The sequence below is a fragment of the Hyperolius riggenbachi genome, chromosome 7, assembly GCF_040937935.1.
Source record: "Hyperolius riggenbachi isolate aHypRig1 chromosome 7, aHypRig1.pri, whole genome shotgun sequence".
NCBI classification, from domain to species: Eukaryota; Metazoa; Chordata; class Amphibia; order Anura; family Hyperoliidae; genus Hyperolius; species Hyperolius riggenbachi.
Window position 1 is genome coordinate 215,988,621 of NC_090652.1, and position 24,528 is coordinate 216,013,148.

General features: G+C 43.6%; 1 protein-coding gene across 1 annotated transcript in view; it reads right to left on the bottom strand.

The window, feature by feature from the left end:
- Nucleotides 1-24,215, bottom strand: part of ADARB1 (adenosine deaminase RNA specific B1) — a 168,750-nt gene extending 144,535 nt beyond the window's left edge. Inside the window, exon 1 of the mRNA XM_068245211.1 lies at nt 23,925-24,215. The gene's annotated coding sequence lies outside the window, so the exon portion shown is untranslated. The remainder of the gene's footprint in view (nt 1-23,924) is intronic.
- Between the last annotated feature and the right edge of the window lie 313 nt (nt 24,216-24,528).

Consider the following 24,528-nt stretch of genomic DNA (forward strand, 5'->3'; position numbering starts at 1 on the left):
CATGTTGATTATAGGGTTAAGACATTTTTAATGTCGCTTCAGAGTCTCTTTAAAGAGAGCTGTTTATGCTCGGGAGCCATCAAACATGAATGAACTAGAGAGGTTTTGTAAAGAGGAATGGTCCAAAATACCTTCAACCAGAATCCACTCGTTAGGAAGCATTTAGAGGCTGTAATTTTAGCAAAAGGAGGCTCTACTAAATAGAATTCATTTCTTTTTTTGTGGTGCCCAAATTTATGCACCTGCCTAATTTTGTTTAAACAATTATTGCACACTTTCTGTAAATACAATAAACTTCATTTCACTTTTCAAATATCACTGTGTGTCTCATATATGATATATTTACCTGACATTTTTATAACAATCAACAAATTTATACAGAAAAATTACAATTACAAGGTTGCCCAAACTTTTGCATCCCACTGTATTTTACCATAGATCAGTGGGAACATTAGAGAAAACATCTACCCTGCTCTCTGCTTTATTCTTCACTGCTCAGCCTGATTCTTAGCAGCCCTGATAAAATCCCTGACAGCATTCAGTCTGGCTTTGCTCAGGAATCATTATAGCAGAGTCTGTCTTCTCTGATGTCTTTTCAAGCCCAAGCCTGCACCCTTGTGGCTCTGCTATAATGACTCAGCTATAATGATTTCTGAGCAAAGCCAGACTGAATGCTCACTCTGGGATTTTATCAGGGCTGATTAGAAGCAGGCTGAGCAGTGAAGAATGAAACAGAGCATTGAAGGTGTTTTTGCTAATGTTCCCACTGATATATATGGTAAAGTACATGAGGGTGCTTCGTCTCTGGTTCACTTTAAGAGTGGCTCTCCAAAGTCTGCTATGTGGACTCAACCCCCACATGTCCCTCCATGTGAACCATCGGTCCCCTGGAGCTCTGGCCAAGCTCAGGAGCTGAGAAAGGACTCGTTGGTGGCCTTTACATGTGCAAATTACTTAATTGCTTTTAAGTGCAACCTTATATGTGTGTTTTTATCATTAAAAAGGAGCACTCCTTCCGTCCTTTTCTTGAACTCTGACACAGGAGACCAGGGTTTGAATCTCAGCTGTTCCTGTTCAGTAAGCCAGCACCTATTTAAGGAGTCCTTGGGCTAGACTCCCTAACACTTCTACTGCCTATAGAGTGTGTCCTAGTCGGTGCAGCTCTGGCACTTTGAATCCGCCAGGAGAAAAAAAAAAAGCAGAATATAGATGCTATTTGTTTTGTATACAACAACTGGTCTTTGCCCTAGTTTAAGCCACCTTGCTATTCATTCAACTTATCAACTTGCTATACTTTTATATTAAACCTAGGAAAAATGTCAGAGCAACTCCATGCTTTTGAATCTTTATTTTCTGAAAAATATGGCAAGTGAGTCCATGCACAAATATGATAAATATAATGCACCTAACAAGACAAAAGCAGACAGCAATTCATACCGAGCTAATCAATTTGTTGCATTAAGGAAGTAATATAGGCTTTTCTAAAAATAACAATGCTTCTACTGATCCAATGCTGCCACGCAGCTGAGCCCAGGGTAGACTTAAATTAATGCCATTCTAGCATGTTCTATTTTACAGATTGCTGGCAAGATAAAAATAGCACTGCTGTACCTGTATGTAGTAAAATCATACATATAATTGAAATAAGTTCAAGGACTCAAATGCATGTCCTGCACAGACACAGCCGTTGGGGCAGGACGGGGCAGGGGGCAGGAGGCGGGCGGGTGCGCGCAAAGCGTGCACAGCGAGCGGGCGGTGGTCAAGGACCTAGAGCCCGTTTTTTTTTTTTTTTTTTTTTAAACAGGCTTAGGTCAGCTAATTGCTCTATAATATCTTGCATACATCCCTTGTAAATATAACAAACCTATGAAATGGCATCCACCTACAATCATGATTATTTATGCTAAATTGTACAGATATGTAGTGCATCAATTCATCATTCCAAGATATAACATAACATCTCTCAGCTTACAGGCCTCCTGTCCCAGCTTGAGAATTCTATATCCCCCCCATCAAGGCCTAAGTGCCTAGTCTGTGGAGCTAACAGTGTGCATGTTATAAAACCATGCATACATGCTGGCATTAGAAAGGGAGTATAAGGAGTAGCCTTATAATTTGTGCTTTCTGGCCCTATTAGAAGTGGACACGACAACCTCAGTAAAACCCATGTTGGGAAGTAAGGCAATTTATCTTTAAAAATGGTTCCTAAATGGGGAAAAAGTGCCAGCCCGTAGGAGGGGGTTTATTGCCAAGCTGCAGCTCACTGCCCTTTTTATTCAGGACATTAGTGGGCATGGCCTGACTGATTAAATCTACTCCAGTTGAAATCATTGGAGGAGTGATTTTTGGCTATCTAGTTCAATGTTCAAGGGTGCCCAACACTCTTTGGGCCTGTTCAGACTATATGCGTTCCTAGCCGTTTTCAGGGAACGCGTACTGGTACCAAAAACGCATAGAAACGGCTCGTAATGCTTTTTAATGGGGTAGTTCACATGTATGCGTATGAGACGCATACGTTTCTCATCCGCATTGCTGCACGCAGTTCTGTGCGATACGCATAGAAACGGACGCAATGAAAGTCTATGGACGCGTATCAAAAACGCGTACTATTGCGTTTGGTTCCCATAATTATTTTTTTTTCCCCTGGGTCACGTGTTTGTGCAAAACGCAATAGAAAACGCATTCAAACGCAAGAAAAACGCATGCGTTTTTTCAACTTGCGTTTCTTTGAATTTATACGCGTTCTACAAACGCAGCAAGTCTGAACAGGCCCTAAGAGTCAGAAATTCTGATGGATTGGTTGTAAATCATAATCAATTGTGCCCATCAACTGAGATTAACGATTATAAAAATAGTCGTCCAAATGCATTTTAGTCATATCAACATTTGGATTTTTTGTTGGTTCTGATAGATAGGAAGTAAAGATTGGTTCGTTGATGGTATAGTGAACAATATTTCTTCCAATACAAATTATCTGATTGCTCGAACGATTTTGTCATTAAAAATTGGATTGTTAGTGGCCACCTTAACTCTCGCAACTGCTTGCTGCTGCCTGGTATCTGTTCACTGAGCTCACAGTTCAGCCACCTGTGGAAAAGTGCCCTAAGGAAGGAGCAACAAGTATGTAGCTGCCATTGTTCAGATCAAAATTAAAAATTAAAAAAAAAAAAAAAAAAAAAAAAAAGTTATTTATAAGACTGCACTTATACTGCTAGTATAGTGGGACTTCAGGGGACCCCTACAATGCTTCATTTTTAATTTGATTGGGGTTTTAAAAATCAATTCAACATATTTAAAGACTATTGCTTTTGGAAAGCAACAAAATTGGCAAACGTTTGGCAAATACAGTCAGTTCTGCTAGTTTTGTTTCATTAGCGTTCATCCAAAACACGCACCGGTGTTTATAAAAAGGCACCTGATGCAAATTAAGCTAATAGGCCATATGTGCAAGGAATCAGATTTACTGCTTTAAAAATAGAGGTCTGGAAAATATTCTGAAACTCTCCACAGGGAATCATTGAAGACCAGCAAGACTGATTGAGTCATAATTGTAGGGACTGCCATAACATTAGCTGCTTTATACATTTTGGAGTCAATTATTACAAAACCGCTAATATGGGAAAGAGGATGATCTAGACATTAGAAGGATTGTTATTGTTTGAAAGAAGCAAAGCTCTCAGTGAGGACCAACAGAAAATGGCTTTACCAAGATTAGGAACCTTCAGATGGTAATACCAATTAAGAATCAAGGGTGAATGTGAGGTGAATCCAAAATGTACACACTTCTAACAACCCTCTAAATTACATTTTAAAAAATGAACACCTAGCACCACAGGTAGCTAATGTGCCAAAAAATAATTGCTTGGGAAGTATGAGAGATTCTATTTCAGACAATGAAATGCACATCTTCCTCACCTCGTACACTGTTGATTTATATGCTAGACTGACAAGCTTCTAAATTCCACATTACATTTTTCTACCCTGACATCCCAGGCTTATGCACAACTCTAATTTAACATCCCGTGGACACATGTAAAGCAAGCAATTACTCCTGAATACCAGGTCATCCTCTAAGCCTTTATAAATGTGCATCATACAAGCAGATTACTCAGCCACTGACAGAAGTAGCTGTCAAGGTGAAGTGTGTAAGAATTAAATAGTCAACGCATTGTCCTGGCATTAAGGACCTACACTACCAGTACATATTCCAGCACCAATTTCTGCAGTTCAGATATTTATGAAAGCCAAAAGATTATCAATAGCATTTACATGTCTGATTTTAAACAGCATATTTTGATCATCATGCTAAACAAATTAATCCTGAAGAGGGGGGGGGGAAAAAAAAAAAAAAAATTCGCACATAAGCCAGCAAACAATGGTAGTACATGGTATTGAAGTTATACGTTTTCTTTATAATTATTTTAACACTGGTGGATAAATCTTTTAATATATTCAAACTTGTCTTTACAAAAAACGAAAAAGCATTGTAACGTTCACTATAAATAAGCCATTTAGAGCCTCAGCAGTTGTTCACCGCTTACCTGACAAAAACATTGACAGCAATGCAAAACATGTACAAGAAATCAATGGCAAAAGGAAAAGTATTTTTGCTGTATTGCAAATCCACAAAGAACAGGCCAGTTTAGCCCTCAGAGATCCTGACGTTTGCTATTCAGCTGGACAGGGCAAGTAAGACATGACTTACGAATGCACATGTTGGCTTGGTGCTAGAGGATGCTGTGATCAGCTTTCTAATGACAGGATCCGTGTCTCTGGTGTGTAAGGGGGGAGGGAGCACAGATGCCCCAGCAGGCTTTTGGGATGCACAGCAATTTAAGCATCAGTTTGATTTGAGATAATCCTCAATTCATAGTACTAACATTAAATATAATCAATACATATATTTGTAACAATCGCTTTGCTCCAGATCCCTCCAAGAATACATGCATATGACAAAACCATAAGCTTTCCACCAAATCCCAAGGTCCAACTGTGCACACTACAGCTACACAGATTACTGGACAGCAGCTTTAAATATCTATATTCATTCAAGTTCCATCCCTGAACGACTCCCATGGCAGGAAATGCATGGTCACTGAAAGCATGCCACTCACAATACACAAAGAATGAACCAGCGGGTCAAGCAGAGAACAAAAAGAAATACTCTAAAAGATGTTGCTTATAAAAAAAAGAAAGCAGCAGTCACTTATTCAAAATTATGAAATCTTTCCTATAAAAAGACAAACACTTATATAGCGCTTTTCTCCTGGCGGACTCAAAGCGCCAGAGCTCTATAAGCAGTAGCAGTGTTAGGGAGACTTGCATAAGGTCTACTGCTGAATAGATGCTGGCTTACTGAACAGGCAGAGCCAAGATTTGAACCCTGGTCTCCTGTGTCGGAGGCAGAGCCCTTAACCATTACACCATCCAGTTGCCTCTGCACAGAGAAATGTAACAACTCAGCCGGCTTCTCATGTTACCGCAAGCCGTTATGAATTGCCACACAGAAGTCTAAAATACTGAATGCTGTATTTTCCCGCCCAGATTTTTACGGAACACACATTTATGAATGATAGCCAATATGTGCAGTTTGCTGGAACATTAGACTAAGATGCAATGGCCAGCTCAATATACTTCATAATGTCCAAAATGTTGCACGGCCTTTCACTTTTCTAATGTGGATGTGCCCTTCTATTCAGTACTGTGCAAGGTAATATATACCTGAAATCTTTCATTACAGCCTTTTCATATGTTGCTGTGAAAATGTGATCTTGTTTAGAGTCCACAGAAACCTATTTATACATAGTTAAATTATGCGATTTACCAAACAGACCAGTTAAAGAGACTCTGAAGCGAGAATAAATCTCGCTTCAGGGCTCATAAATAGCAGGGGCACGTGTGCCCCTGCTAAAACGCTGCTATCCCGCGGCTAAACGGGGGTCCCTTCACCCCCAACCCACCCCCCGCAAAAGTGTGTCGTAGAAAGGTCGCAGAATTTCCCTTCCTGGAGGCAGGGCTAACGGCTGCAGCCCTGCCTCCAGTCGCATCTGTCAGCGGCGCATCGCCGCCTCTCCCCCGCCCCTCTCAGTGAAGGAAGACTGAGAGGGGCGGGGGAGAGGCGGAGATACGCGCTGACAGACGCGCGTGGGGCAGGGCTGCGGCGGTTAGCCCTGCCCCAACCAGGAAGCGCTCCCCGGGTGTATCGAGGGGGATTTGGGGGTGAAGGGACCCCCGTTAAGCCGCGCTATAGCGGCGTTTTAGCAGGGGCACACGTGCCCCTGCTATTTATGAGGTCTGAAGCGAGATTTATTCTCGCTTCAGACTCTCTTTAAGTGGCCATTTCAATTGGTTTCTCATGTGAAAACTGAGGCCTCTTGCACACTACATGCAATGTGAATCATTTTTATTAAAATCTATTCACAAAGAACGGAGGGGATTTGGGAGGTAAGGGACCCCCGTTTAACCGCGGGATAGCGGCGTTTTAGCAGGGGCACACATGCCCCTGCTGAATATAAGCACTGAAGCGAGATTTATTCTCGCTTCAGGTGTCTCTTTAACTTACCGGTAAGTAAATTAAACAGATTTCTAACACCTATCCCTTGTTTTGGTACACCATCTGGTTTCACAAGCGTTTTTACAGTTACACTGTACAGATAGTGGTCATTAATGTTGATACACAATGTGCAGATACCAGCTAATAAGAGGCAAAGGGCTCTTCCACATTGACAGCTGAATTGAACACTCAGCAGTTCAGCCTCCAACTCCTCCGTTTATGAAACCACAGAGTCCAAACTCCAGATACCCCAAATTGCTCTGACTCTTTTAGTTTAATGCTTACCAGGGCTTTGGAGTCGTTACAAAAATCATTCGACTCATTTTTATGAAACACCAACTCCAGGTACCCAAAATTGCTGACTTCACAGCCCTGTTTGTAACACCATGAATTTCTGCGCAAGACCAGCAGTGCAATTATATATAGCAAAGAACTGACTCATCTTGCCTGGGTGAAACTAGGCGTTTCTCAGCACTTAGATGGTCCACCAGAGCAGGAGAGATTTAAAAGTGGAAAACACCGATATTAGAGCTGAAAAGTATTTGGAACCCTTATCTGTGTCATATCAGAACATAGTAAAGATTGATGAAAGGTTAGATCGTGATATTGCAGTTGAATGCATGCAGACACACAAAGCTTTCTATGCACTGATACAACTGCTGAATTCCTCATTTGTCAGCCACGCCACTATGTTCTGGTATAACTTAGGTGAGAGCTAACAACTACAGCACCAAGAAAGTTCAAAAATATGGAAATAAGGTGTTGATGCAAATGTATGCACCTTGAAAACTAAACAAATGCAATAACTGCTGCATTTGATTGGTCCATTTTCAAGGCGTTTGTGAATTTTCATAAAATTACCATAACATTTGCATCAGATTTACATCTCTTTGTTCATCTTTAAAATTACACCTAAAAGCACATAAAACCATCCATACTTTTATTAAACTATACCTTATGTTGGGTGACTCATTCCCTCTTTTGTAGCACAGTACTGTGGGAGTGGACATGATCAGTTGCAATTCTTAACTTGTTTGGAGTAAGGGGGGTGGGGGGGGGGGGAATTAAAGGCAAATTAATCAAATGGGCTTAACGAAGTGAAAAAGTCAGTTAAAGGTTTCAAACGTAATCTCCAGCAAGTTTTATGCCTAAACCTGTATGTTATAACCTGCTTGTTGTCCATTGCAGTTCACACACATTTATAACGCGGGTGTTATGCATGCACCACTGTGAATCCAGCTATAGTATGGTGTGAGGAAGCCTCAAAACCTGTCAGTGGCTGGACAGTGTACTGGGCTCTACCTCTGATGCAGAAGACCAGGGTTTGAATCTCCGCCACCTATTTAGCCTATAGAGCATGCCCTAGTGGCTACAGCTCTGGAGGTTTGAGTCTGCCAAGAGAAAAGCACAATATAAATGTTGTGTGGTCTACAACCAGTAAATTAATGAATCATTGGGTTGCTCAACAGTATCTAATGCAAAAACTGTATTGTCATTTTAAATTAAACTGATGCATACCCCATGAACACTTAACACACACACACACACACACACACACACACACACACACACACACACACACACACACACACACACACACAAGAGTGAATATTGATGCATAAAGTGTGCCAACTGTGCAACCACATGAGAACACATGTACAAGTTCACAGTGTGCAAGCTTATAATCATGATGAGAAAATTAGCTTCAATGTCCTCCAAGTCTGCATTTGGCCAAAATATTCACACAAGCTGAACCAGCTTTTCAATATAACCATACATTGTCACTAGGTGGCAATTACAATTTCACCAATGCTGATCACAGCATAGCTGCAAGTCAGATTTAACCACCTTCTGCAATTCAATCTGTGGCATAGAACCAAGGATGGTTTGCAATACTGCACCTTACTCCTGTTGTGACTAGCTGTGATTTAAGAGCAGGCGGCTCACGTCTTATTGATACATCACCTTTCCCTACAATGACTTATGTAGTGTACCCAGGGCTGTGGAGTTGGTACAAAAATCATCTGACTCCAACTGACTCCTCGGTTTATGAAACCACTGTCCCAGACTCCAAGTACCCAAAATTGCTCCTACTCTACAGCCTTGAGTGTACCCAGTGCCATCCAGGAGTGACTTGCACAAGGATAGCATTGGAGGCATGTTGCCAAGTATGAGATCCTGCATCTATCTGTTGGAGGAGCGCTGCTCACTCCAGAGAATTCCACCCACTAATACGTAGCATGCGCTCACCAGGCTTTTTGACACATCAGGTGGCAGTCTCCTACTGTGTGGTTACCTTGTAGAACATTAGATTCAATGTTTTTATCAAATATCCTCAATGTTTTCATCCTCTAGATTGTAAGCCTTTGGGCAGGGTCCTCTTGTGTTCTACCTGATCTTGCACCTCCATTACTGTGAACCCATGCTATGAGTCTGAGTGAACCTAACCTGCCTAATCTCCATGCTCCATCTAGTGACTGACTAAGCATTACCTGGTACTCATACTATGGTGTGTGATCTGGTTTTCTTGTATTCCTGTATTGTCATATTGCTGTATGTCACCCCTAAATATTGTCTGTAACCTAAATTAATGTTCAGCGCTGCGTAATAGTTTGGCGCATTATAAATGCAATAATTAATAATAATAAAATATAACATGTAACCCATTTGTATTGCTAGCTTAAAAGCAGTCTGAGTAGTTATCGATCTTACCAAGTCCTATTATGCAGAGCTGTAGAAAAGTTGTGAGGGACAAACAGAAGCTGGCTACAAAACATCATGCCAAGTGAGCTCTACAGTTCTGGACTGGCAGTTACAGAAAAAGCGTAGTACATGTACGATGCTCGCATGATCAGTACCTGCTGTGGCGCTCTCATTTGAAGTTCCTGCAGGTACAAAAGATATTGGGTAGCAGTGTTCTTCCCAGAGCCTTTTAGCCGGGTTCTCCACCCAGCTAGTTGTGATGAACAACCGGCTGTCATCGGCTCACTTCCTCCTATGCTGTAAATAGAGTTGCGCAGAGAAGCACCAGCCCTGCATGCTCATCGAGCTCCACCCGGCTGGGGAAAAAAAAAAAAAATCTAGGGAGAACACTGGGGTAGGAAGGAATTAGTCTAGGTGGATAACTGAAATGGATGTCAGCAATGTTGGGAGGACATCGATACACACTTTAGATTTCTGGCAGAAATTGGGAAGTGACAGTGTTTCAGTAGTGGAAAATCCAAATTATGGTAACATGCCACAAGTACAATCTAATCACACAGGAGTAAACAAGGATTCTGCTTAAAGTAAAAACCTGGGGCAAGGAAAAAAAAAAAAAAAAAAAAGTTGGCTTTTACTTACCTCTGGGTGCCGGAGGGGACACAGAGGGACCAGAATTTGAGGGGCTTGAAGAAGCCACTGTTAAGCCACAAAGGGAACCCAAGGTGAGAGGGATATGGAGGCAGATATGTTTATTTCTTTTTAAATAATGCACAGTGCCTGGCTGTACTGCTGATTCTCTGCCTCTAACACTTTAAGCAATAGACCCTAAACAAGCATGCAGATCATGTGCCTATGACAAATATGACAAGATTAGCTGCAAGCTTGTTTCAGAATAAGTTTATTTCACCAAGTACAACACGAGTTGTACCCGGAATGGATTTTGGCACAAACAGGGTCGGTGATGGTACAGTAACAGAAGTACATTGAGCATACAGTAGATACAATATACAGTAGATACCGCTACATAAATTAAATACCTATTGTAGGTACAAAGCTTATATAGGCATAGATTATATAGTGTAAGGCATAGGCAGAAGAGTGCAGAAAAAAATGGACCGAGGGGAAAATCTGCTGCCGTCTAGGCACTCAAAACACTTCTGCAGCGATACTTTGAATCAGATGCCCCCCGGTCTATCCTGGGAAAAGAGAGAGAGAGGAGAGGAAAGGGAGAGATTGAGATAGAGCAGTGAGAGCGAGACTCCTTGGGATTGCAGTATAAACCTGGCCAGTAGAGTCCCTGATGACTGGCTTTGTGGCTGAGATGGGTCCACGGCTGCGTCAACCTAAGTGTGGAAGGACCTTGCAATGCCAACACGAGATGCTGGAGCGGTTGGCTGACCCATGTGGAGAAGGTGGCCGCACAGGTCTATGCAGTTGGGCAGATTAGTGGGTCTGGCAGCCAGGGAGCACCCCAACAAGTTCAGCAGTGGAGAGCCTGGTTTAACTAGGCAACAAGATGGTGGTCTGGCTCCCTCAGCTCACCTGAGCAGCAGCAGCAACATTGGGAGGAGGCCTGGAGGCACAAGGGTTCATATATGGTCTGCCCTGTCGCTTCCATCGGGAACAATATCAGGGATCTTGAAATGGCCTCACCTTTAGCTGCAGCCTGCACCGAGGGTTGAGGCAGAACTGTGTGTGCTTGAGGTGGCTCCCCGTCTTCGCAGGTAACTGCGGCAGTGGTGTCCCAAACAGTGGCGGCAAGGCTGAAATGAGCAGGGACACTGGCGCAGCAGGCAGCTGCAGCTCCATCTGGAGAAGCGGCAGCATCTCCTCTTCTGTGGCTGCTGTAGGGCGGCAGCATCAGACCCTCTGGTTGCATTGGTGAAGAGGCTGCATTTCTGTGGTGGCTTGAGGAGTGGCAGTGGTCAGGCCTCCTGTGCAGTGGAGTGTCCCACAAGCTCCGGGGTGGAGTCCTGGACTCCTAAGCACACTGTCGCAATGGCCCACGTGGTGGAGGGGATCCTGCAGCCATATCGATCCTGGGCTGCAGAGGATGGGTGCTCCTGCAGTGCAGATGGCGTCCTTGTCTCCCTGGGTAGCGGCGGTACAGTAGTACATGCGATCCGCACCACGTGGACGCTGAGCTCTGGGTCGGCAGCTCTCGCACGATTCTGCTTAGGTGTAGTGAAGGGGTGCTGATGGTCTTGTCCGTGTCGAGGGTCCTGGAGAGCCGAGCCTCGGGGTGACACAGCTGGTGTGGAGTCCGGATCCACTGCGGGGCCAGCGTCAGAGGCATCGCGTGTGGAGAATAAGCTGGGATCTCCCACTTGGCAAGCCGGGTCCTCAGAGCGAGCGCTGGGGAGCCGGAGCCTGGGGAGCGAGCGCATCGTGCTCCACACCGATGGAGTGGAGGAGCTGGAAGATGCCCCTGCGGTGTGACATGGCCAGGGGGGAAACAGAGGAGAGAAGAAAAGAGCATTTACAGCCGTCTAGTGGCGTCCTATCCCGGCGCCATCTTGATATAGGTGTGCGATTTAGACGCTACTGCCCAAAAAGATCAACCGCACTGCCAGGCAACTGGTATGGTTTAAGAGGGAATTAATATGGCATCTTCCATAGGTCTCAAACTTTGGGTTTCTTTTTAAGCAACAGCCAATATTTTTTTCTTCATCTAAAGGTGGCCACAGACACTATATAATTTTTTAAATGTCTGTTCAATTTAAGAATTGTAATCAATTTTTCTGACTGATTGTAACATTTTAAAAATATGACCAATGTACCACACACACCTATGTTCAATTTTTCTCCAATAATGATAAAAATGATTGCATATAAAATTGCTAGGGTGTGTATGAATAAATTGGCAAACACACACCATACAATCTTTAGAAAGATTGAAGAAAAATATCTGGCATTCCGGATCGATAAAAATCAAGGAAAACCGGGAAAGCCGATCGGATTTTTTAGTCGAATGGAAACGAAACAAAAAAAAAAAAAAAGTGTGGCCACCTTTAGGTTTACTTTAACCACTTGCCGACCACCCACAACCGATGGGCGGCGGCAAAGTGGACGCTGAAAGGACCGCAATATGCCCTTCGGCGTTGCGTCCTTTCGGCATGCCCGGGGAGCGATCGCGGCAACTGGCTCCGCCCACCCGTGACGACAACCCGCCGGCCGTTCGGAAGCGCCGGCGGGTTGTTAATCCCACGCTCGCAGCATACAAAGTGTATAATACATGCTGCCTCCTGCCCTGGTGGTCCCAGTGTCCGAGGGACCACCAGGGCAGGCTGCAGCCACCCTGGTCTGCACCAAACACACTGATCCTGTCCCCCCCTTCCCTCTGATCGCCCACAGCACCCCTCAAACCCCCCCACTGCCCATCCCTCAGACCCCTGTTTACACCCAATCACTCCCCTAATCACCCATCAATCACTCCATGTCTATCAGTCAACGCTATTTTTTTTTGTTTAGGTCCTGCCTTCTGGGGGCTCCTGATCACCCCCCCACCCCTCAGATTCTCCCCAGACCCCCCCCCCCCCCCGTGTACTGTATGCGTCTATCCCCCCGTAATAACCCACTGATCACCTGTCAATCACCCATCAATCACCCCCTGTAACTTCCACCCATCAATCAGCCCCTGTCACTGCCACCCATCAATCAGCCCCTGTCACTGCCACCCATCAATCAGCCCCTGTCACTGCCACCCATCAATCAGCCCCTGTCACTGCCACCCATCAATCAGCCCCTGTCACTGCCACCCATCAATCAGCCCCTGTCACTGCCACCCATCAATCAGCCCCTGTCACTGCCCCTTGCGGGCAATCTGATCACCCACCCACACCATCAGATCGCCCGCAGACCCGACGTCAGATCACCTCCCAAGTGCATTGTTTACATCTGTTCTCTCCTCTAAACACTCACTAATTACCCATCAATCACCCCCTGTCACTGCTACCCATCAGATTAGACCCCTATCTGCCCCTAGGGCACCCAATCACCCGCCCACACCCTACGACCCCAGCCCTGATCACCTCGCTAGTGCATTGCTTGCATCTATTCCCCCCACTAATCACACCTTGAGACACCCATCAATCACCTCCTGTCACCCCTTAGCACACCTACCCATCAGATCAGGCCCTAATTTGCCCCGTGTGGGCTCCTGATCACTCGGCCAAACCATCAGATCCCCCCTTCTGATCACCTCCCCAGTGCATTGATTGCATCTATTTTCCCCTCTAAGCACCCCCTGAGACACCCATCAATCACCCTAGCACTCCTATCCATCAAATCAGGCCCAACACAACCTGTCATCTAAAAGGCCACCCTGCTTATCCCCGGTTCCACAAAATTCGCCCCCTCATAGACCACCTGTCATTAAAATTTGCAGATGCTTATACCCCTGAGCAGTCATTTTGAGGCATTTGGTTTCCAGACTACTCCTCACGGTTTTGGGCCCCTAAAATGCCAGGGCAGTATAGGAACCCCACAAGTGACCCCATTTTAGGAGAGAAAAAAATAGACACCCCAAGGTATTCCGTTAGGTGTATGACGAGTTCATAGAAGATTTTACTTTTGTCAAAAGTTAGCAGAAATTGATTTTTTTTTTTTTTCAAAGTGTCATTTTCCACTAACTTGTGACAAAAAAATAAATTCTATGAACTCACCATACACCTAACAGAATACCTTGGGGTGTCTTCTTTCTAAGATGGGGTCACTTGTGGGGTTTTTTTAGGGGCCCTAAACCATGAGGAGTAGTCTACAAACCAAATGTGCCTCAAAATGACCTGTGAAATCCTAAAGGTACTCATTGGACTTTGGGCACCTTAGCGCAGTGAGGGTGCAATAAAGTGCCACACATGTGGTATCGCTGTACTCAGGAGAAGTAGTATAATGTGTTTTGGGGTGTATTTTTACAGATACTTATGCTGGGTGGGAGAAATCTCTTTGTAAATGGACAATTGTGAGTAAAAATAAAAATAAAATAAATTTAAAAACTCATTTACAGAGATATTTCTCCCACCCAGCATGGGTATGTGTAAAAATACACCCCAAAACACATTACTTCTCCTGAGTACGGCAATACCACATGTGTGGCACTTTTTTGCAGCCTAACTGCGCGAAGGGGCCCAAAGTCCAATGAGCACCTTTAGGATTTACAGAGGTGCTTACAATTTAGCACCCCCAAAAATGCCAGGACAGTAAACACACCCCACAAATGACCCCATTTTGGAAAGTAGACACTTCAAGGTATTTAGAGAGGGGCATGGTGAGTCCGTGGCAGATTTCATTTTTTTTTTGTCACAATTTAGCAGAAATGGAAACTTTTTTTTTTTTTTTTTTGGTCTCAAAAGTGTCATTTTCCGCTAACTTGTGACAGAAAATAAAATCTAGGAACTCACCATGCCTCTCAGTTAATACTTTGGGATGTCTTCTTTCCAAAATGGGGTCATTTGGGGGGGTATTTATACTATCCTGGAATTTTAGCACCTCATGAAACATGACAGGTGGTCAGAAAAGTCACAGATGCTTCAAAATAGGAAAATTCACTTTTTGCACCAGTTTGTAAACGCTATAACTTTTACCCAAACCAATAAATATACACTGAATGTTTTTTTTTTTGTTTTGTTTTTTTTATCAAAGACATGTAGCACAATAAATTTGGACAAAAATGTATACAGAAATTTTACTTTGACAAATTTTATCACAGAAAGTTAAAAAAAAAATGTTATTTTTTTTTTCTTTACAAAATTCATGTCTTTTTTGAGGAATATAATAAAAACTAAAAATCGCAGCAGCAATCAAATAGCCCCAAAAGAAAGCTGTATTAGTGACAAGAAAAGGAGGGAAAATTCATTTAGATAGTAGGTTGTATAACCGAGCAATAAACAGTTAAATCTGCAGTGGTCTGAATGGAAAAAAAGGCTCTGGTCCTTAAAGCGGATCCGAGATGAAAAATTAAATATAACAAGTGACTTGTCTATATATCTTATCTAAAGTTTAGATAGTTTGCACAGCAAATCTATCTTCAAACCGCTTCAACAGTATATTAATATTTTTTCCTGTGATACAATGGGAGCAGACATGTTTTCTGCTTGTCACTATTACACAATTACACACACAGGCAAGCTTATCTGTATCTAGGCATGCTAATCTGCATATTCTGTGAAAACTCCACTCTTATCTCCTCCATTACACAGGCAACTGATCTGTATCTGCACTGCAGCTCTCAGGCCTAGTGCACACCGGAGCGTTTCCGCTGCGGTTTGCGATCTGCTTGCGGGTGCGGATCCGCTAGGGTAATGTATTTCAATGGGCTGGTGCACACCAGAGCGGGTGGCGTTTTGCAGAAACGCATACTCCCGGGCTGCTGCAGATTTTGGATTGCGGATGCGTTTCTGCCTCAATGTTAAGTATAGGAAAAACGCAAACCGCTCTGAAAAACGGCACTTCAGAGCGGTTTGCCAGGCGTTTTTTGTTACAGTAGCTGTTCAGTAACAGCTTTACTGTAACAATACATGAAATCTACTACACCAAAAACGCTACACAAAACCGCAAAACGCTAGCTGAAACGCTGCAGAAAAATAAGAAAAAGCGTTTCAAAATCTGCTAGCATTTTGCGGATCTGCTAGCGGTTTTTGGTGTGCACCAGGCCTCAGATTGTGAAAACTCTGCCTCTGAAATCTATAGCTAGTACCACCTTTTTCACCTGCCCAGACTGTAATCCCACAATCCCTTGCAAGCGCCAAGGCACTCTGGAGTAGCTGTGGGTGTGGCTTGTTTAGTTTATAGGGAATTAGAGTATTAAAACAAAACAACAGTATTTGGCTTGAGGAATGCCCTATAAACTATATGTAAGGAACACAATTATGCAATGAGTAAAAGTTCATCTCGGATCCACTTTAAAGGGTAGAAAGACTGTGGTCCTCAAGTGGTTAAAGTGGTCCTGAACTCTTACTCAGGACAGAAGGAAAACAGAAATTCACCCTGTATGTATTTAGAGAGTTTAGTTTGCCTAATTCCCCTTCATCTGTGACTAATCACAACTGTAATTTGGCCTCAGCTGGCTTCCTCAGCACAGCAGCCAATGTGAACACAGGATGTTAAACCTATGAGGATAACTGCCAACCTGGATTTTACAAATCTGCTCCACAGTCAAATGGACCCAAACACTCTAGTAACCCAGTACAACAACACGATATATGAAACACTTGACAGTATTGCCCCATGGCGCACCAAATCAGCAACCAAAAAGCAGAAAGCTAATTGGTTTGACAAAACCATCATGGATCTAAAAAAGAAAGGGCGCAGACTTGAAAGACAGTGGCGTAAATCAGGGTCTGAGGAGCACAAATCTAGCCTAATTCAACACCTCAGACAATACCAACAAGCAATAACCAAGAAAAAAATCAGACTTTATCTCGCACAAAATATCTACAGCCAACAACAGAGCTGGTCAACTCTTCCACACAGTGGAATCACTCTGCAATCCTTCCTGCCTAAAAGCCCCAACCACATTCTCCAGGGAAAGGTGTGAAGAATTCTCTGCCTTCTTCACAAACAAGGTGTCTAACATCCGTGCCAGCATTACACCAACATCAATTGACCACTGGACTTTGCATCTACCTACTACCGTACCACCATGGCAAGTCTTTGACACTGAGTGAAGAAGATTTTGGAATTCTCATTCAAAGTCTCTGCCCCACTACCTGCGACCTGGATCCTGGCCCAACTGGATCCTTAATGCAGTGCCCAGAGCTGATCAGGCCAGCACTTCACAAAATCACTCAGTGCTCCTTGCAAAGTGGACTTTTCCCAGAAGAACTAAAGAAAGCAATCATAAAACCCCTCCTGAAGAAACCATCACTAGATCCTGATTCTGTAACCAACTACAGACCTGTTGCGAACTTACCATTCCTATCAAAAGTTATCGAGAAAGTAGTCGCCAACCACTTGGAAGCCAGGCTTACAGATAACAACATCTTTGATACTTTTCAGTCAGGATTCAGGAAAAGGCACAGCACTGAAACAGCATTAGTCAGAGTAATGAATGATCTACTTACTGCAAGGGACAAGGGTGATTGCTCAATTTTGATTCTTCTTGACTTGTCTGCAGCATTTGATACTGTGGATCATGAAATACTAATCCAGCGACTGAAGAATTACTGTGGCCTAAGGGGTACTGTTCTTAGTTGGTTTCAGACCTTCCTATATGGCAGGACACAGCAAGTATGTCTGGGCACACACTACTCTAATCCAGTGCCACTTCCCTATGGAGTTCCACAGGGTTCTGTACTATCACCATTACTCTTTGCAGTCTACATGCTCCCACTGGGCAAAATAATCCAGAACTATGGCCTAGGATACCATTGTTATGCAGATGACACACAACTGTATCTGTCCTTCAAGCCTGGCACCCAAGACCCATCAGCATCCATAAATTCATGTCTAGTGGATTTACAAAATTGGATGAACACCAGCTGGCTGAGGCTGAACTCTGACAAAACAGAGGTGTTGGTGGTAGGTGGTCCACACATGATGGATAAAGTTCAAAACGCTCACCACCTCAAACTAGCAATTGGGGGAGATACTGTACAGTATAAAGACTCTGTGCGAAACCTTGGGGTGATCCTGGATGGAAATCTAAAACTCAAACAGCAGATATCAGCTGTCATCAAGTCTTCTTTCGTCCATCTAAGAAATATAGCGAAAATCAAACACCTTATCCCAGCTGAAGACCTACCTGCCCTGGTTCACGCATTTGTATCCTCCCGCCTAGACTACTGCAACGCCCTGTTAATCGGATCTACAGATAAGGTTCTGCGCCCCTTACAGCTAGTACAGAATGCTGCAGCCAGACTCCTAGCCAATGCCCCCCGCAGCTCACACATCACCCCAGTACTGCAAACTCTTCACTGGTTGCCAGTAAAATGGAGAATCAATTTTAAGATCTGCCTGCTGACATTCAAGGCTCTACACCACATGGGACCCAAATACATAGCGGATCTATTGGAACTTTATGCCCCTCCACGCACCCTCCGCTCTGCCAACAAGATGAAGCTGATTATTCCCAGGATACACTTAACATTTGGTGCTCGGGCCTTTTCCTACGCAGCCCCTATGGAACTCACTTCCACAATCAGTACGAGAGGCTCCCTCTCTGGACAGCTTTAAAAAAAAAAAGGCTAAAAACTCACCTCTTTTCCCTAGCCTTTGAGACTGCATAATGCAGGGTCACAGCGCTTTGAGTCCCCAGGGAGAAAAGCGCTATATAAATATTATTGTTATTGTTATGTCTGCTTTATGAAAGCAGGAAGTAGACACACTGCAGATTAATATCAGCTGTAACAAAGATTTTTTAGCAGATAGGAAGTTCTGAGTTCAGGTCCATATTTTTTTTTTTTTTTTTTTTTATTTTTTTTTTTTTTTGTAAAGAGGAAAAAAAAATAGATCTTACCTCAGCAGGCCTGAGGCGTCGGAGTGTAAGCAATTTTGGGTACTTGGAGTCAGTGTTTTCATAAGCTAAGGAGTCAGAGTCAGGAGTCTGATAATTTTTGTACCAAATCCACCGCCCTGGTAAGTATTAGACTAAGGATTCGGAGCCATTTTGGGTACCTGGAGTGTGTGTGTTTTATAATCTGAGTCGTCGGATGATTTTTGTACCGACTCCACAGCCCTGTACCTTAGTAGAAGGAATGATCCATAGGCTTCTCCGATACTCATGTACCCTATCAAAGCTTGCTGGGACCCTCCTCTTCGCTCCATGCTCTCATCAGTACACAAGTAGGGCTGATCTGAGCAGGTGCAAGTATATTCCATGCATGCGTAACAGAGCCACTCATGCATGGAGGGAAAAAAGCCATGCACAAACAGCTCTGTGCAGATGCAGGGCCTACTTGTGTTTGGTGGGGCCAAAAGAGGATGGTGGAAGCTTCTGAACTAAGCACAGCCTTCCTTCTACTAGGGTGAGTTCTTAAATTTAACCCCCTCCCCCCCCCCCCCGCCTTTTCAGTTGCCCATCATGTCAGCTCATAAAATTACTATAATTTTGAATGAATATTGCGGTTAGGAAAGATCAGACCACCTATCACGACTTGTCCTGGTTATATGAGTTACCAACGAAAAAGTGGAAATACTTAATAGCTACGTAGAAAACAACAAAAACCTGGCAGTTATTTGCACTTATTGGCTGTCTGGCATTCTGAAGGATCTATAAGTAGCAGAGTGCTGTCTGGGAGCGAGCATTTGTTCCTCTTGTGTTTTGTAAGTTGAGGGTGTTGTGGAGCCAGCTCGGGGCACATCTTCGCTCCCCCTGTTTGTATTGCATGCAGGTTTGGGTGTCCCAAGCGGTGGCAGAGCTCGGGGTCCCAGTCTGTCATGTGAACTCGTGTTTGAGAATTTATAAACTGTTCCAAAGCCTGGGCTGCTGCTTCACCTTAACGTAAGAGCCAAATTGTTTCTTTCACTCTCATGAATGTTACAAGAGTACATATTACTCACATATGTGCATTAAACTTTAACAAAATAAAATTAGGATCTGCAACCTACAAAGTGTACTAACATGGTTAGGAGTGACAACTTAACACATCCCTCTCAATCAGACCACTTCTAGTTTTGCTGGGAACTGTTAACTATCTATTATATATAAACACTCACACACCATATTTCCCAGTGTTACTCTGTTCTTCAAGTATGACCAACCAGGAAAAAAAAAATTCACTTAACCTTGCACAAAGAATCATTATACATTAGCTATAGTCAATTATACACAACCAGATATTTTATCCAGTTTAAGATGAAACATCTAGCTATTCACCAAGCATGCAGCTAGCACCATTAAAAAAAAGGAGCTTGTGCCCATATCCCCTAGCCCAGTGATCTGCAAACTTGGCTCTCCAGCTGTTAAGGAACTATAAGTCTCACAATGCAATTGCCTTTATGAATCAAGACTATGGCTGTCACACTCCTGCAATGCATTATGGGACTTTTAGTTCCTTAACAGCTGGAGAGCCAAGTGCGAAGTTTGCAGATCAGTGCCCTAGCCAGTATAAGTTTTTCAAAAGGATGTGTACAGTACAGCACAGCACATGCATTTTAAATTTTGGTCAATCACTGCTACAGTGAATATATTCACACTCCAAAAGCAGAAATAGTCAAGCACCTCAGAAGTTTTCAGCAACAGTTCAGTTATAATGAACTCCAAGGGACCAGGAAAAGAGGTTTGCTGTATCAGAAATTGTCCTGGTACACTCTCTGCTGCAAAGGAGCAACTTAGTCCTCCCATTGGAGGTACAGTACAAGCATTTGCTCATCTGGTGGACTACAAGGTCAAGTATACCTTATGCTGGGTACACACTGTGCGTTCCCACACTCGATGCCCCGCTTGATCCCCGGCCACTCGGTAATTTCCGAGTGCATTTCAATGATTGTTAGGTCGATTCTCATGCAAAGTATGCCAAAATCGACCTAACGATCCATCGAAACGGGAATTGGACATGTCGGAAATAATCGAGCGGCCGGGAATCGAGCGAGGAATAAGAGTGTGGGAACGCACTGTGTGTATCCGGCATAAGGGCTGCATAACCAGACTGAACAAGTTGTTGGTACAGTATCCAAGGCTCCTTAAAAATTGCAGCCGTCACTGAATAGACGGCCACTCGCTTCCTGTGAGTGGCTTCGATACCTCTGCAGGCGGGACTCAGCACTCAGTTTTGCAGTGAGACAGCCCACTCTGATCTGCAATACAAGTGAAAGTAGCCTGTACTGCGCTCCACACGCTACCAGGAGCATCATCGGTAACAAGGGAAGAGATACCTGGGAGTGCATACAATCCCGTGGGAGGACTCATCAGCGATTGCAATGTGGAAGTGGTAACGCTGCATCCTCTTGTTTACATTCATATTATTGCTCATTTTCCCCAGGCTGCTTATTTGTACAGTGCTGTATATCCAGCACCAGTGAAATTCTTCTTGTCTTACAAATGTTATCAGGCATCAACTCACCTGCAACCAGCCTGCAGAGAGCGGCAGACCATGGGTATCACACTGACATATGATGCAAGCACCGCCCACTTTTTACTGTATCCAGAGTCACCATCATGTAAGGGCCAAAAAACGTTTACTAGAACAGAAATTTTATTAGGGCTGGTTAACACTGGGTGCTTTTACAGCGCTTTGCTGATCGCCAGCAATCAGCAAAGCGCTGCTCCTGATGTATCCCTATGGATATATTCACATTGCAGCAATTTACATCACAAACACGCTGCATGCAGCGTTTTGGGGGCGATCGCACTGTGATTCTCGTTCTATTGAATGGGAACAACAAGTGCAATTTGCAACAAAATGCAAGCATGATTGAGGACGCAAACGTGATCGCAGTAAAGCACCCAATGTGAACCGGCCCTTATATCCAGGTTTACTATACCAGGCATTGCTCTGATACTTGTTAGAGTTTGGCCAGGACCTGGGGAGGTAATTAACTATACCAGAGTTTATTCTAACGAGATACTATATTCATTAAAGCTATATTTACCATTAAAAAATATATATTCATATGATATGTATGTTAAGAGAAACCTTTTCAAAACAGCTGTTCCCAGGCACAGCAAAGACCTCTAGCCAGTGCTGAACACACAGAAGCAGTACTAGATCTAAGGGCATAGCTGTGGGTGATACTACAGAAGCGTACTCTGTCCTGTGGCTAACATCTCATCTAGGACAGGCAGTCTACACAGTACAGAATGGGATACTTGTCTGCACTAGGTCACCTTTAACATGTGATGTCAAAGAATGAAAGTACAGTACTTGCTTACTGCACTTTGCCAAATGCCCTAGAGACTAGGTTCTCAATACATGGTACATGTACCCTGAGGATACTAGGGTTGGATGTAGGGGATACTTGAACTTGTCATAGTCAATTACTGTGAAATTTGGGGATTAAACAAAATGATATATTAAGCCCAAATAAGTATTTAAGTCATATGCACCAAGCAATGTTTTAAAAAAGCATTTATGCATAAACACTAAGAAGTCTTAAATCTATACATGCTAAGGAATACTTGATATGGTGATATTTGCAATAGGGGGTACTTAGTAAACACCTTCTTTACAAAAGGGGTAAAGATGGAATGTTGAGAAACGCTGCCCTAGAGGACAATTCTACAGCACCAAACAAAGCAGGCATATTTAAATGTAAACATTGAAAGAAGAAGTGAAGAGACATGGCGCTCGAGCTACCAATAAATTAAAATCTCTACTCTTACACACCACTTTAAAGAAGTCAAAATGTCACCACAATAGTAAACAACCAGCTACCAACAGACAGGAATTATGGGCGCTGAAGAGTAGTACTGGCAAGTCAACCGTTTTTGGCCATACATCACTTTACCCAGACCAAAGACATACACCATGAACAATCTAATAAATCTGACTTTATCCAATGACCATCAAAGAGAATTTACTCTCACCTATAATGCGTCACCCACACCCTATACATTAGGAGAGATTATACAGGATTTATCATTCATAAAGCTGTCCTTACACTATGCATTCTGACTGTACAGTCTTAGCAACATCTATGTATTATTCAAGTAATACCTTAAACTACATAAATGTGCTAGGATTAGATATTCATTTTACCTCCAGATTGCACAGCTGTGTAAACAAAGTAGGGGTGTACTTTTGGTCCTGATGAAGTAAAGTATTGCACTATATTTCTGTTGACTCCAAACACTAAGCAAGCTGTATGTGTACAGTCTAAAAAAGTAATGAATGTATATCCAAATGTCTTTGCAAACTGGAGTGCTCATCTTGTTCCTTTTTACAGATTAGCTTAAAATGACTTTACAAAAGTTGTTTTCTTTATAGGAGCCTGAATGTTCCACATCAGCCATAAAATGTAAGAAGCTAATAAACTACCTGACAGCTTGACCAATCAAATCTGATTAACTCTATACATACATTTTGATTCATACACCACTAAATGGGCTCAAGTGGGGGTGGGGGACATAGAACAATGTGGCCTTGATTCATGTGGAAAGTATAATTTTAGACTGCATCTCTTTTTGCATAAACTACAACTTACTATTGCAAAACTGAAGTAACACTGTCAACAGCATAAATATTAACCAGTCAATAAACAATGTGGGTCTAATCTAAGCTCTGTGCAAAGAAAACTAATTAAAAAGTGAAGTAACTACCCAGTGTAACCAGTCAGATATGGTCTGATAAGCGAAACAAGCATTCTGCCTTGTTGATCTGGGCAACGGCTCCATTTTTTTTGCACCTGTCTTAATAAGCTGCCCCCCCCCCCCCCCTCACTGAACATGGCCATAATATAATCATCCTGGAATTCAATGCCAGATTTTGTATTGCACTGTCAGTGCAACAAACTGCGATGATCAAGAGTGACAATAAACATAAAGCCAATGATGGATTGCGACACAAGGATGACATTCCAGCGGAATAGGTGGTGATGCACGCAGGGCAGGCAGTGCAGTGTGTGAATAGGCTGCTGCATTAGTATGCATGTTCATCATGCCTGGCTGTGTACAGCACTCCGCTGGCTGCTATAAAGCAATGCACACGAGAACAATGCAACGTGCAGAAGGCACACTTCTGGCAATGAATGGCAAGCAACTGGGGGAAACCAATCATGGTTACGTGCGCCTCACCTGCTGTGTCTGCGGGTGCCAGTGACAGGCCGGTACAATGGAAAAGATTGCAGGGTTCCCCCGGTGCTGCTCTGCTCAATAGACAGCAGCAGAGCGTGCAATATACGCCGGGGCTGCGGAGAGACGTGGCTGGGCTACAGTCAGTGTACGTCGCTTCAGCTCACACCTTCCCAAGCTGCTGTCACTCAGGTGCACATTCTCTGCCAGCCCTCTGCTGTGTCCGCCGTACGGTGCTGCGCTCGCTGCACACTCCAGGCTAAGCTCTCCGCTGTCCGCCTCCCGCCAACAGTGCGCGTTCACCCTCAGCCAATCCATAATCAGAAATCACTAACCACGCCCTTCACACGTCCTCGCCGACTCCACACATAAGCGCCTTACTGAGTAGGCGTGTAACATAGAAAGCTCCGCCTGCCCTCCATGTACCACCAAGCGCTAGTACAGACATCTTACTAGTGGGCACTGGGCAAGAGGAAATGTGTCATCCAGAAAGAAGAGTAGCTGTGACCCCCGTGTCAAGTTAAAGCACATAATATAAGCGTCTAGGGCTTACATAGAGGAAGATAATGGCTCTTCTTTCTGTGGAAGCAGTAATTAATTCTATTTG